This window comes from Molossus molossus, unplaced genomic scaffold, assembly GCF_014108415.1.
Source record: "Molossus molossus isolate mMolMol1 unplaced genomic scaffold, mMolMol1.p scaffold_m16_p_23, whole genome shotgun sequence".
In the NCBI taxonomy this organism is placed as follows: domain Eukaryota; kingdom Metazoa; phylum Chordata; class Mammalia; order Chiroptera; family Molossidae; genus Molossus; species Molossus molossus.
Window position 1 is genome coordinate 17,807,265 of NW_023425359.1, and position 12,204 is coordinate 17,819,468.

General features: G+C 48.0%; 1 long non-coding RNA gene across 1 annotated transcript in view; it reads left to right on the forward strand.

Annotated features, from left to right (window-relative positions):
• LOC118640493 overlaps positions 1-5,656 on the forward strand; it is a 68,429-nt gene extending 62,773 nt beyond the window's left edge. Inside the window, exon 3 of the long non-coding RNA XR_004961396.1 lies at positions 5,618-5,656. This is a non-coding gene — a long non-coding RNA (uncharacterized LOC118640493). The remainder of the gene's footprint in view (positions 1-5,617) is intronic.
• Positions 5,657-12,204: the final 6,548 nt, after the last annotated feature.

Here is a 12,204-nt window from a genome sequence, read left to right on the forward strand (position 1 = left end):
ACCCATGCTTGAAAGGCTAAGTGAGCCTACTTACGCTGTTAGCTATTGCATGTAATCTCGCGCACAATAGACTATTCATCAGCGTGAGTGAATAACATACCTTTGTCCTCGGACCTTTCTGGGGTGCAGCTATCCTGGCCAGGCCGAGCTCAGAGCTACAGTGCTTTACAGCCCGCTACCGTTTACAAACACATCTTTCTTTGTTCACATTTAAAAAGAATTTCTCATTGTTGGAGTGGGTGGTCACAACCTGAGTTAAAGAAGCCACATGCTCCCAGCTCCCTGGGGCGGGGGAGGGGGAAGGTATCAGAGACTCATGCCGTTCGTTGAGGCTTTGGTGAGCTGGAGCTCCCAGATGTCATGGGTTCTAACACCTACCACCACCACCACCACCCAAAAGCAAAACATTCCCTCTTTTGAATGAAATCACCAGCATTTGTCAGGAGCTGGTAGGTCAGGTCCCTGCACTTACGTGCATCATAGCATCACAGGCTGAAGAATACTGAGCGGGCTGGAGCGCAGGCAGCAGACGGTGGAGGTCTGCAAGGATTAGCGAATTAATTCACGATTTCCAGCCGGGGCAGTTCTAGTCTTCCCCTTGGAAACGTGCGGACTGTTAGCTCCCCTTTTTCAAAGTCCCGGAGCGAGCTGTTCATTCAGCTCTCTGAATGGCTGACTAGAACAATAAGGTTGTGTAACAACCAGGACCTCGGGTGCCTCCAGCGGGGACAATGTAGCTATAGAAGGCGTTTTCCATCTTCTCGCAAGGGCCCATTATTCCCGTGTCTCTCCTCCACGCTTTATGAAAAGGTTTGTACAGTAAATAATGAGTGACTATGTAGTAGTCCTTTCTTCTCCTGCCAAGCTCTTTTTAGCTTTGGCAGCAACTTTGTTTTCGCTGTCATCATCTAATGTCTATTTATTTTACATTGCTACAAAGCCAGTGAAATTCCCTTATAAATCCCAGGTCATGAAGACGCAGCAGCAACCCGATTCCTCTTATTAAACCTCTCCAGTGTCCTCTGCTTTTTCTAATTAGGTTCAAAGTGGTCAGTGGCTGGAAAAGGCTCTGGGCTAGAATCAGATGTGTTTGAACAATGCATCCCCCCGCCCCAAGGCCGTGCAGATTGGATGTTTGGATTGAATTAGAAGCTGGGTATCAAAACCCAGATCCTCTCCGGGTGCACTGGGGTCGGCATCCCCAGGTTGTACTCCTCCTACCCGGGAGATTCGAGTGGCTGTCTCCCGCCATTCACAGGCACACACAGGGCTCATTAGCTATTCAGAGCCTGGGGCCATGACTCCCTGTGGTCCTCCAGGGCCACAGTTTGCTTTGGGCGTTACTGCCACCGCAGGAAGGTGAGAACACAGGGCTCTGAGATGGAAGGGGAACAGATAAAAGGGAGAGTGTGCAGGAGGAAAGAGGCGTTTGAACTGCACCAGCAGCCTCGTCTTCCTCCCAGCTGCGGGCGTGTTGGGAAGATGGATGGGCACGGGTACTCCTGGTACCAGAGAGAGGCTGTGGTTGCCATCTGGGTACCATTTAGCAGCAGAGAGATTTCTTCAGGCCCAAGTCTCCTCCAATTGTTGTGGTGAGAGAGGGAAAGTGAGAGGCCCCCTGTTTTCTTCCACTTCAAATGCGGTTGTTCCGAACTACCTCCTGTGCCTGTACTGGCTCCTTATCAAAGGGAGGGGGGTTATTTGATTGTGGGGCGAGTGGGTGGAGGAGGGAGCCGATGAGAGCTGAGGGAGCTCAGACACAAAGCATCTCATGGAACACATGACATGCGAGCTCCCTCTGACACATACTTCTCACACTGTCTGTCGTTACCCTCCGTCCAAACCACGGGACGGGCAGGGAAGAGGGCGCTCCGCCGGGAGCAGGTCCTCGTGTCTGTGTGTGCGAAGAGCTAACGCAACGCGTTGCCATGTGCAACATCCAGTACACGGACCGCGACTCTCTCTGGTTGCGCTGAGAAGTCAGCTTGAACCATTTCTCTCTACCTGTGCCCCAGAGCTGACGTCATGTCCAGTCCCACCAGCTGGAATATCAGCCGGCGAGTTTCCTCCAGACAAAAGCTTTCACAAACTGTATTGCGTATCTGAAAAGCTTTTGTGAAGCAGATTACTTGAGAAGGATGTTTCCAAAATCCAATTTGCTAATATTTTAAAATTGAACATTTGTGTTTAGCGAGCAGTTGTGTCCATGGGGAATGGGGGTTGACTGAGTTAAATGATTGTTTCTGGGGTGAATTTGCTCTATACTTGGCTGTTCTGTGATATTTCCATCCACAGGTCAGGGGGTCTCTACCAGAGTCAGGCTAGGGGCTGGTTTAATGCTCTTAGGAGATATTTTTAGGGCTAAAAGTTGGAGATTTAGCATGAAGTGAAATTCTTCTTTTTTTAAATCCTCACCTGAGGACGTTTTTGCATTTATCTTCAGATAGAGCAGGAGGGAGAGAGGAAGGAAGAGGGAGGAAGAGAAACATGGTTGTGAGAGACCACCCACATGACCCCAACCAGGGCCAGGGACAAACTGCAACCAAGGTACGTGCCCTTAGCGGGAACTGAACATGGACTCTCTGGTCCATGGGCCAACGCTGTAACCACTGAGCCAAACCGGCCAGGGTATAAAATTTTTCTTTACATATTTTAATTTATTGATTGATTTGAGAGAGAGAGAAACATTGATTTGTTGTTTCACTTATTTATGTGTTCACTAGTTGATTCTTGTATGTGTCCTGACTGGGGGTCGAACCCACAATCGTGGTGTACTGGGACGCCACTCGAACCACCTGAGCTCCCTGGCCAGGGCAGAAGTGTTTCTTTTCAAAGAGGCAGCACCTAAGGCATGCTCATGGACTGCTTTGCATAACGTTACTCATAGCTGGGACCTGAGGTGTTTCCCAAGCATTCCCAAGAATCAGCAAATCTGATCCAGGGAGACATCGTGATATCTTTTTTGGGCCAACCAAGCTCCTTCTTCCTTGCCAACGTGGAGTTTTCCAAAGTTGGCCGGCATCTTCAGCTTCCCTAATGATCTCAAGATCAGCATGTCTATCCCTAAGGAGGAACCAGTGCCGAGAGGGATGATCCAAGTCAATTCTGTTTCGCCCCTTAGTTTACTGCCTTTTGCATCAAAACACCCAGAATACACTTCAGCGCATGTTGGTGCATATGATGAAGGTACACCAGGTCATCACCTGGAGTTTGGAAGGAAGAATTAGAGGGGTGGGGTGGGAGGTGTCGGTGGGGTGAGGTGTGGGATGGGGTAGCAGATTCATGAACCACCTGGGGCTGTGCTGCCCAAGAGAAATATAGGGCGAGTGACCTATGTAATCGTACTTGTTTTAGTAGCCATGCTAAAACAGCATAAAGGAACTGGTGTAATTAATTTGAATAATTAGCTAGTAATTAATTGAAGCGAATACATTCAAAATAATATCATTTGACATGTAATTAATATAAAGCTAATAATGAGACATTGTATATAGTTTTTTGTGCTAACTGTTTATAATCGGGTGCATTTTACACGTACGGCTCGTCTTAACTTGAACTAGACACATTTCAAGTGCTTAATAGCCACGCCAGGCAAATGGCTTCTGCGCTGGAGAGTGAGGATGTGCAGGATACAGATAGGGAGGGAACATTTTCTACGTGGAGACTTGTGGTAGCTATAGTGTACCTTGCAGCTAGCCTTCACAACCACCCTGTGCGCTGACAATTGTTTGAATTTTACAGAAAGGAATTTTACAGAAAGGAGCTGAGGTGGCCATTTAGTTCATTGTCCAAACTAGATCCCTTTGGTGTGATAGAGTAGCTTTTTAAAAAAATATATTTTTCTTTATATATTTTAGAGAGAGGAAGGAAGAGAGAGAGAGAAACATGGATGAGAGAGAACCCTGATTGGCCGCCCCCTGCATGCCCCTCACTGGGGATTTGGCCCGAAACCTGGGCATGTGCCCTGACCCGGAATCGAACCGGCAACCTCTTGCTGAATAGGTCGACACTCAACCACTGAGCCATACCAGCCAGGTGTAATAGGGTAGCTTTTATTAGTCACCCAAGAACAACTGGTATACCCTGGGACTACCCTGGGCAAAGGGGGATGAACACCCAACACAGATAGAGAGACAGGGTGGGTAGGTTAACTAATTTGCCCTAGACCACACGCCAGTAAGTGGCAGCATGGTCTCGGATTTTAAGCCAGATCTTTTTGCCTCCAAAGCCCACGCTTGGAATGTGCTTCTGGTATTCTTTCTACCTTCCTCGGTGGTCTGGTTAACCGTTGGAAGTTGGAAGCCTTAGTCTCGGAATCTGTTGGCAGCTTGATTCTCTAGCAAACGAAAGACTCAGCCTATCTCTGTTCTTAGAAAGGCCCCTCCAAGGAAGCAGGCGCACACGGGCTGACCGCACAGGGCCGTCTTCAGCAGAGGCGGGAAGCTAGCTGCTCAGGGTGGCAGGTGCCGGGCGGCTTGGGGATTGCAGGTCCCTAGCAATTTTCTCTGCAGTGCCTGGGTTTACAGCGCTGCCTTCCTCGCTTGGAAACGTCACTGGAATCTCTTCACAGACGCATCAGAAGGCAGGAACGGACGTAGGAAGTGAAAACACTGTGCTCACTTTCTCGAGCTCCTTTTAGATTCCAGAGGAATGGAGCCCTGTCTCTGACCCTCGATCAGGGTCTGTCTGTCTGTCCCTGAGATGGCCTTGTCTTCAGAAATGCACTTTTGCCCCTAAGTGATACCTGGAGCCAATGATGGTGGCAGGAAACCAGAACATGGCCAGAGAAAGGTCTGGGGATGTGGCTGTTATGGATACTTGGCATTTATGGAGTGACTGCTATGTGCCAGACACTGCTGTAATTGCTGTCGATCTCATTTAATCCCAACAATAAAACTATGGGATAGATATAGCTATTTTTATTTTACAGAGAAGGACGGTGGCTCACAGAGGTTAGGTAACTTGTCCAAGGTCACACAGGTAGGTCTTTGTCTCAGACTTCTGTCTGGCTGACTATGAGGCACTGATCTTACATTAAGTAAAAACCACACCCACCTCCATTACTAAGAGCATTCTTGGAAATCATCAGTCGGTACATTTCCCTTGTTGTTTGATTAAATCTCTGTTGTCCTGGGATTCTCTGAAAAATATATTCTTAGCAAAAGGTGATTTTTTTTTTTTTTTTGGTTTGCTCTTGTGTTTCCTATACTGGCACAAGTTCTTTGGTGGATATTTGTGGAAATATTTGGGGCATTATAAGCACCTTTCTGTTCCGTGGGTTCAGAAGAACCAGACGAGCTTCTTGGGACAGCTGGCCACCTAATTTAGGACAAAGATCAGCTCCCTGTCTCTCGGTGTCTTCTTTTCCATGATGCTCATACTTGGAAATTGTGCCGTGGTTCCTCACTCACATTTCCCTAGTTGCTGGGGGAGCTCGTGTAAGTTGTAGGACTATACATGTCTACCCTGAAACTCAACAAGCTGTTACCAAGCAGAATACAAAAATGTGGTCCCAGATTTGTTATTTTTAAAACGTTTCTCCTTCACTGGGTCTCCTGCTGCAGGGGATGCCCAGGTGAAGCGGAACCCCGGACCGGCATCCCTCCTTCTGTTCTAGAATGACACCGAATCGGACCTTCTGAAGCGCAAAGGAGAGATCTGAGCAGAACGCTAACCAACCAGTGTTATTATTTATATTGGACATATTTCAGAACTGCCTGTGACTTTAATGTGAGTGGTTTGGTATCAGGTTTTATATTCTAATTGGCATTTCAAAAAAAATAACATTGGTCTTTTCCTGAGGCTGAAGGAGCCAAGATCTTATCCGTTCTTTGTGTTAATTGTTGATAATGAGCATAAGAAACACAATGACAGAAACTGAGCACACTCAGAGATTGTCCCCAGATAGAAACGGCTGGGACTTCATTAGACTTAAAAGTAGATTAGGTCCTTTCACAGCTGTGGACTGACACAGTGCATTTCCAAGTTCTGCTTCAAAACAGCACAAAGTAGGTCTGCAAAATGTTATTGCCAAGTGCCCCCCTGGGGAGAAAAAAAAAGAAATAAATAATCTTCCTCATGTTCGATCTTTATGGCAACTCAAGGGCTGGGGTAAAACTAAAATAAAAATTGCATTTATGGGCCTGGAAAAAAAAATAGGGGAGGATTATCTCCCTCATAAAACCAACTTCTAACCCTGAAATTGTATTTCTTCCAGACTAATATTTTACTTTATCTTTGATCGTTATGAATTATGCTTTTTTATTTCTTTCTTTTTAAAGTCCTGGTTGAGAAAGTAGTTGGCAGTCTGTCCTCCTGGAGCTTAAGTAGACTTATTTGTTGAAAAATACTCAAAATAAAAATTCGAAAGTGCTTTTCTTACCCTCATCTGAGCTCCCCATGTTTGTGCCTGTAGCTCACTGTAGGGTGACGGGCAGGGTGGAGGGACCACCTCTGGCCCCCGACTCTACCGTCTACGTCTTTCAGAGCCAAATGCGATGGCTCACTCAGATTTTCACTGGAATCCTGTCCCCCTGCCCCTTTTTTTGGCTGATTCCAATTTGTGAGATAGTTGGGAAACTTTAAGGGGAGGGAGTCTGAGCAAAGCCCCGGATGTTCAGCTTTTCGGGTGGAGAGGTGACCTTTCCATAGTGGAACTACTGGAGATCTCAGCAAGAAGCATTTTTCAAAAACAGGAATTCAGCCCGGCCGGTGTGGCTCAGTGGCTGAGCATCGACCCTGCACCAGAAGGTCGCCGGTTCGATTCCCAGTCAGGGCACATGCCCAGGTTGTGGGCCTGATCCCCAGTGGGGGGCACACAGGAGGCGGCCAATCGATGTTCTCGCTCTTTGATGTTTCTATCTCTCTCTCCCTCTTCCTTCCTTTCTAAAACTCAATAAAAAATAAAAAATAAAAAAATAAAAATAAAAACAGGAATATGGGCACGTCATCACTGCTAAAGGAGAATCTCTCCAGCAAGAGATAAACTTTAGGAGTCAGTCCGGGTTCTCCTGGGCTCTTGCAAACACAGCGACTCCTCCTGGAGTCTACACCTTGGGCGGATAACACCTTTGCCCCTGTTTTTCTTGTGGTTTCTCATGCCATGCCTTCATGAGCCACCGTCGCCTACAGTGGGAGTCTGGAGCGGGAACAGGACTCACGAAGGCGCACGGTAATAAAGCAGTCGCCAACGTCTAGGACTGCATGGCTTACAAGGCATTTTTCTCAGTCGTTATCTCTGAGATAATGACCCTCCTGCCACAGGACCACTGCCCCAGAGGAAGCTCTCCGTCTAGTCCTTCTCAGATCAAAGAAGGGTTTTCCCGGGCTCCCGGGGTGACTCTCCAAGGGCAGTCGCCTGGCCCCGGGAGAACGCACAGGGGAGAGGAAAGGCATCAGAGACAGAGCTGTGACCTGGATGCCCCTGGGTAAAGCAGCCTGCCCCCCTACTATATATTCTGAACGAACCCCTTGGGACTTGGGGAGGTGCTCAGATGACCACACGCTCTTCGAATGCTGTCTTGTGTTTAAAACATCACGCCGCTCCATAAAAAGTTTGTGTTGCGCGGTGTCGAGTTTTGGGGCATGGATCGTATTTGTCAAATGAGGTGATGTAAGCGGGGCTCTGCAACAGGGCCTCCCCTGGACCACACGGGAGAAAAGGTTTCTAGGAGTAAAACCCATGCCATCCGAAGCCAGTTGTGCTTGGTGTCCAACGTTGTGAAAGAAGCACCCAAAAAGGAAACATTGGAAAGAGGAATGACTGAATCCGAGCAAAGCTACCAGGACATATGGTGAGTGGCTGTGTTTGCAGAGCCCCGGGAAGAGGGAAAGGGAAGACTAGCTTGCAGGAGGCCCTGGTGGGAAATAGTTAGACCATTGTGTGCCGCAGAGACTGAACCTAGATTGATTGATAGCGTTCTTCTTTCTAACCTCCCCCGCCCCACCCCAAAGCCACTCAGCTGTTGGCTGAATAAATAAATCTCCCAGGCGAAGCTTTGGTGATGAATTAGGGAACGAAATAACTGATGTGGAATTCCCAAACTGGAAATAAAATCAGGTTATGATTTCCGGGGCAAGCATCTGCTGGTTGGTTGTGTTGGGTTTAATGAAAAGAGGCTTATAGGAAAGTGAGAAACATCGCCGATGGGCTTCTGCAAGAGGCCACAGCCGGTGTTTCCTCACCTGCTGTGCAAAAATAAAAGCCTCGTTACTCTTGGTTGCAAGGTTCCCCACCTCCATGGGCCAAACGACGTGGGAACCGTGTCAAAGGCTGACCCGCGATAGATGTTGCCCTTAAATTGCGATCATTCTAACTGTGGTTAACTACTCTCTGGAATCTGACTCTCCCGGATCTGACCCTCCCAGGGGCTCATCTGGCTGCTCATTTTCCTGGTTCATCCTCACTCTTTGGCTGACCCACTAACAGGTAAGTGCCGCAGGCTCACCTCTGAGCTCCCAAGATCCCCCACCCCCACCCTCAGGCTGCCCTGCTCCTGTCTCTGGCCTTGACCCAGCTTGTAGTCCTCTCTCCAAGCTGAGTCCATCCCTCTAATGGGGACTTGAATTCTGCTAACCCAAATCCAGGGGGATTTCTGTCTCTGCGCCCCTTCTCCATTACAGTGGAGAAGAATAAGAAAAGGAAGGCAACCATCAATTTCTAGATGACAGGCAAAGAAGAAAGTTATAATAAAACAAAAAACAAAGCACACCTGCTTTCTGGTTGCAGTTAAGTTTGTTTATTACTTGAATAATAGTAAACAATATCTGGTTGATTAGGACACAATGATAGGACCATATTACATTTTGGGAGCACTTAGTAAAAAATGACCTTGGGCCCAATGTCAGAGAAGAGAGATCACATAGTCAGTGGACAGATAAATACTCAAACCACAAACATATTCAGGAAACAGACAAACACACAAACCACAACAAAGACGAAGGTTCGGGTTCAGGCTGGTGGGTTGGAGCATGATCAATAACGACAAAGCCATGCCCACCCCAGCAGGTGACCAGCTTGCGGGATGTTTTATTATTTTTTAATCCTCACCTGAGCATATTTTTTCTATTTATGTTCAGATAGAGTAGGAGGGAGAGAGAGTGAGAGAAAGGGAGAGAGACAGACAAACATCCACGTGAGAGGGACACATCGACTGGTTGCCTCCCGCACGACCTTGACCAGTGCCAGGGACGAACCTCGACCGAGGTACGTGCCCTTGGCTGGAATCGAACCTGAGACTCTTTGGTCCTTGGGCCGATGCTCTACCGCTGAGCCAAACCGGCCGGGGCCTGGGGGATGTTTTAAAGGCTGTGGTGTGATTCAGCAAACGTGAGGAGGGCTCATGCCCAGTCTAAAAATCGATTCCACATTCTCAGGGCTTTTACAGGGTGTTCACGCTCAGAGTCGTGTGGTGTATATATTTTCAGGCAAAATTCAATTTAAAAGCAGGAGTAATTGAAAACATCGCTTCGCATGACGTGGTTCCGCAAAACCGAATTTTAGAAAACGTTGACCATCCTTCCGAGGGCTCACGGCTCTCGCCTCCTTTAGGGCGCGGTGACTTCTGAAGACTGGCACTTCTTTTGTCATGTGAGACACTTTATAATTCCTTCCAAGAGTGTGCGTATGTGCTGGCCTAAGTCAGCTTCCCTCAGACTCCTGAGCCAGTGAGCCAGCCCGTTAATAAGTGCTTGATTCTGCCTCCAAAACGCTTACAGTGAACGTGTAGCAAAATGAGGACACACCCATCAAGAAATTGACCTGTGATGTACTTATTGACTACATGCCCAGCCGTTCGAGGCTTTGGGGACACATAAGAACTACTGCTTTGTTCTAATCCCAGAAAGGACTCTTGTGGCCCAAACCACTTTTTTATCAGTGAGGAGAAATCCCTCAGTTATGTTTTGCCTCGTTGGATCTAGGACATGAATTGAGTGGCTGCCTGAATGAATAATTTCTTCCTCCGACTTCCTGGCAAGCTTTGGGAAAATTGTGAACCCCTCATCCCGATTCTGTCCCTTCTCGAAGGAGGAGATCTGGGGCATCCATGAATCTCAGTTACCCAGTAGCTCATGCTGGAGACCTTGATTCACCCACGACACCTGTCACTCCTAGAGTCTCCCCGGCCAACAGGGTCCTGCCTGTCCCACCTTCTTTTCGGGCTCTCAGATTCATCCTTCTTCTCTGTGCTGACACTGTCTTTAGCTCTTCTTACCTCAGTTGCTCAAATTACCTTCAGGGTGGGCTCTTTCCTCTTTCAAATCCATTATCCATGCCGCTGCCCAAGTTTCAAATGCCAACCTGTTTATAAGCCATCAAGGACCCCTTATGACCTTCAGAAGAAACCTCAAACTCCTTTTTTTTTTTTATCCTCACACGAGGATATTTTTCCATTTTTTGTACAGATAGAGTGGGAGGGAGAGAGAGGAAGGGAGAGAGAGAGAGACACATCGACGTGAAGGGACACATCGAGTGGCTGCCACCCGCACGACCAACCAGGGCCGGGGACAAACTGCAACCGAAGTACGTGTCCTCAGCGGGAACCGAACCCGGGTCTCTCTGGACCGCAGGCCGACGCTCTAACCACTGAGCCAAACCGGCCAGGGCAAGAAACCTCAAACTCTTTAGCAAAGCACATAGGTCCTTCAGGGTCTGGCTTTTATCTAACATGGGGGTGGGGAGGGGAGAGATAAGCCAAAGAACTTATATGCTTATACGCATAACCAATAGACATGGACAACAGTGCTGTGGGTGGGGGTGATAGGGAGGAGGGTGTCAATGGGGGAAAAAGGAGAAACATCTGTAACAAAAATAAATCAACTAATAAAAAAGTGTTTTCTTCAGTCCCTTGCTCATCTCACCTGTTTAATTACCCCTCATTGTTCTTTACTAATCAACTCAAGCCTACCTTCCTCCATGGGACACCTTTGTGCATGTCCCCATGGCCCGTGGGCGCTCCTCCAGTACCTGCTCCTCTGAGTCCACTCAGCGGTCTGTCTACCACCTAGTAGAACATTTTCACAGTGTGTCACTGTTCATCTCTTATCTGTGTTTTCCTGGGCCCTTGAACGGGCTATGAGAGAGAACCTGGGTCTTGGTTGCCTCCTCACCCATGTCCATGTTGCTTACCTGGCACTTGGCACAGGAAATGTATACGGCATGGGTCAGTGGATGACTTGCAGGGGGAGTCTCTGCCGGTTTCCATGAAAGGGAGTGTCTCCCCATGTTGGCATGTGTGCTGAGGGGACCTGTGGCATTTGCTGTGCAGAGAGGTCACAGGAACAGGGACTCCCACCGTCCCACCCTGGTCTGAGAGGCTGAAGCCAGAGCTTGTGGTCCTGCCTCTAGCATGACCTCTGAGTTTCTGTAGACTTCAGAGATTTTTGGTGACTATTACCAATTAATTGATTAGTATTTGACAGCTTTCAAAACAACATCTTTCATAATATGTCTTTTCATCCTCACTTCAAACATGTGAGGACAAATGAGCAGAAATGTCTATAATTAACATTGGAGAGATGACAAAGTCGAGGCTCAGAAGACTTATTGAACCTGCTCGGGGTCACACCGTTGGTAAATCAGGGCTTGTAGCCATTCAGCTGGGGCTGTGCATGTTTTCCTTTGCTGTGTAATAAATGGCCACAAAACAGCAGCTTAAAACGACATCTGTTTATTATCCCACAGCTTCTGAGGGTCGAGAGTCCAGGTATGGTTTCACTGAGTCCCGTTCAGGGTCTCTCGAGGCTGAAGTCAAGCATGAGCTGGCTTGTGTTCTCTCTGGACCTCAGAGTTCTTTTCCAATCGCATTGATGTTGTTGGCAGAGTTTATTTCCCTGTGGCTGTCGGAGACTAGGTCCCATTTTCTTGCTTGCTGTTGCGGTGTTGTCAGTGACCAGAAGCCACACTCGGGTCCTTGCCACGTGGCCTGCTCACCACGCAGCAGTGGACTTTTTCAAAGCCCACAGGGCAATCTCTCTCCAGTCTTGCAGTGGAATCTTGCAGAGTGTAATCGAATGAAGGGAGTGGTTGTTACATTGTATTCACAGATCCTTTCTGCTCTCAAGGGAAGGGAAGTTTGCAGTACATATACTAGGGCACAGGAACCCTGGGGGACCATCTGAGGACTCTGCCTACCGTACACCACATTTCAGCATTACATTGAAATGCTGAGGCTCCAAGGACCAGCATCCTATCATAAGGTAAGC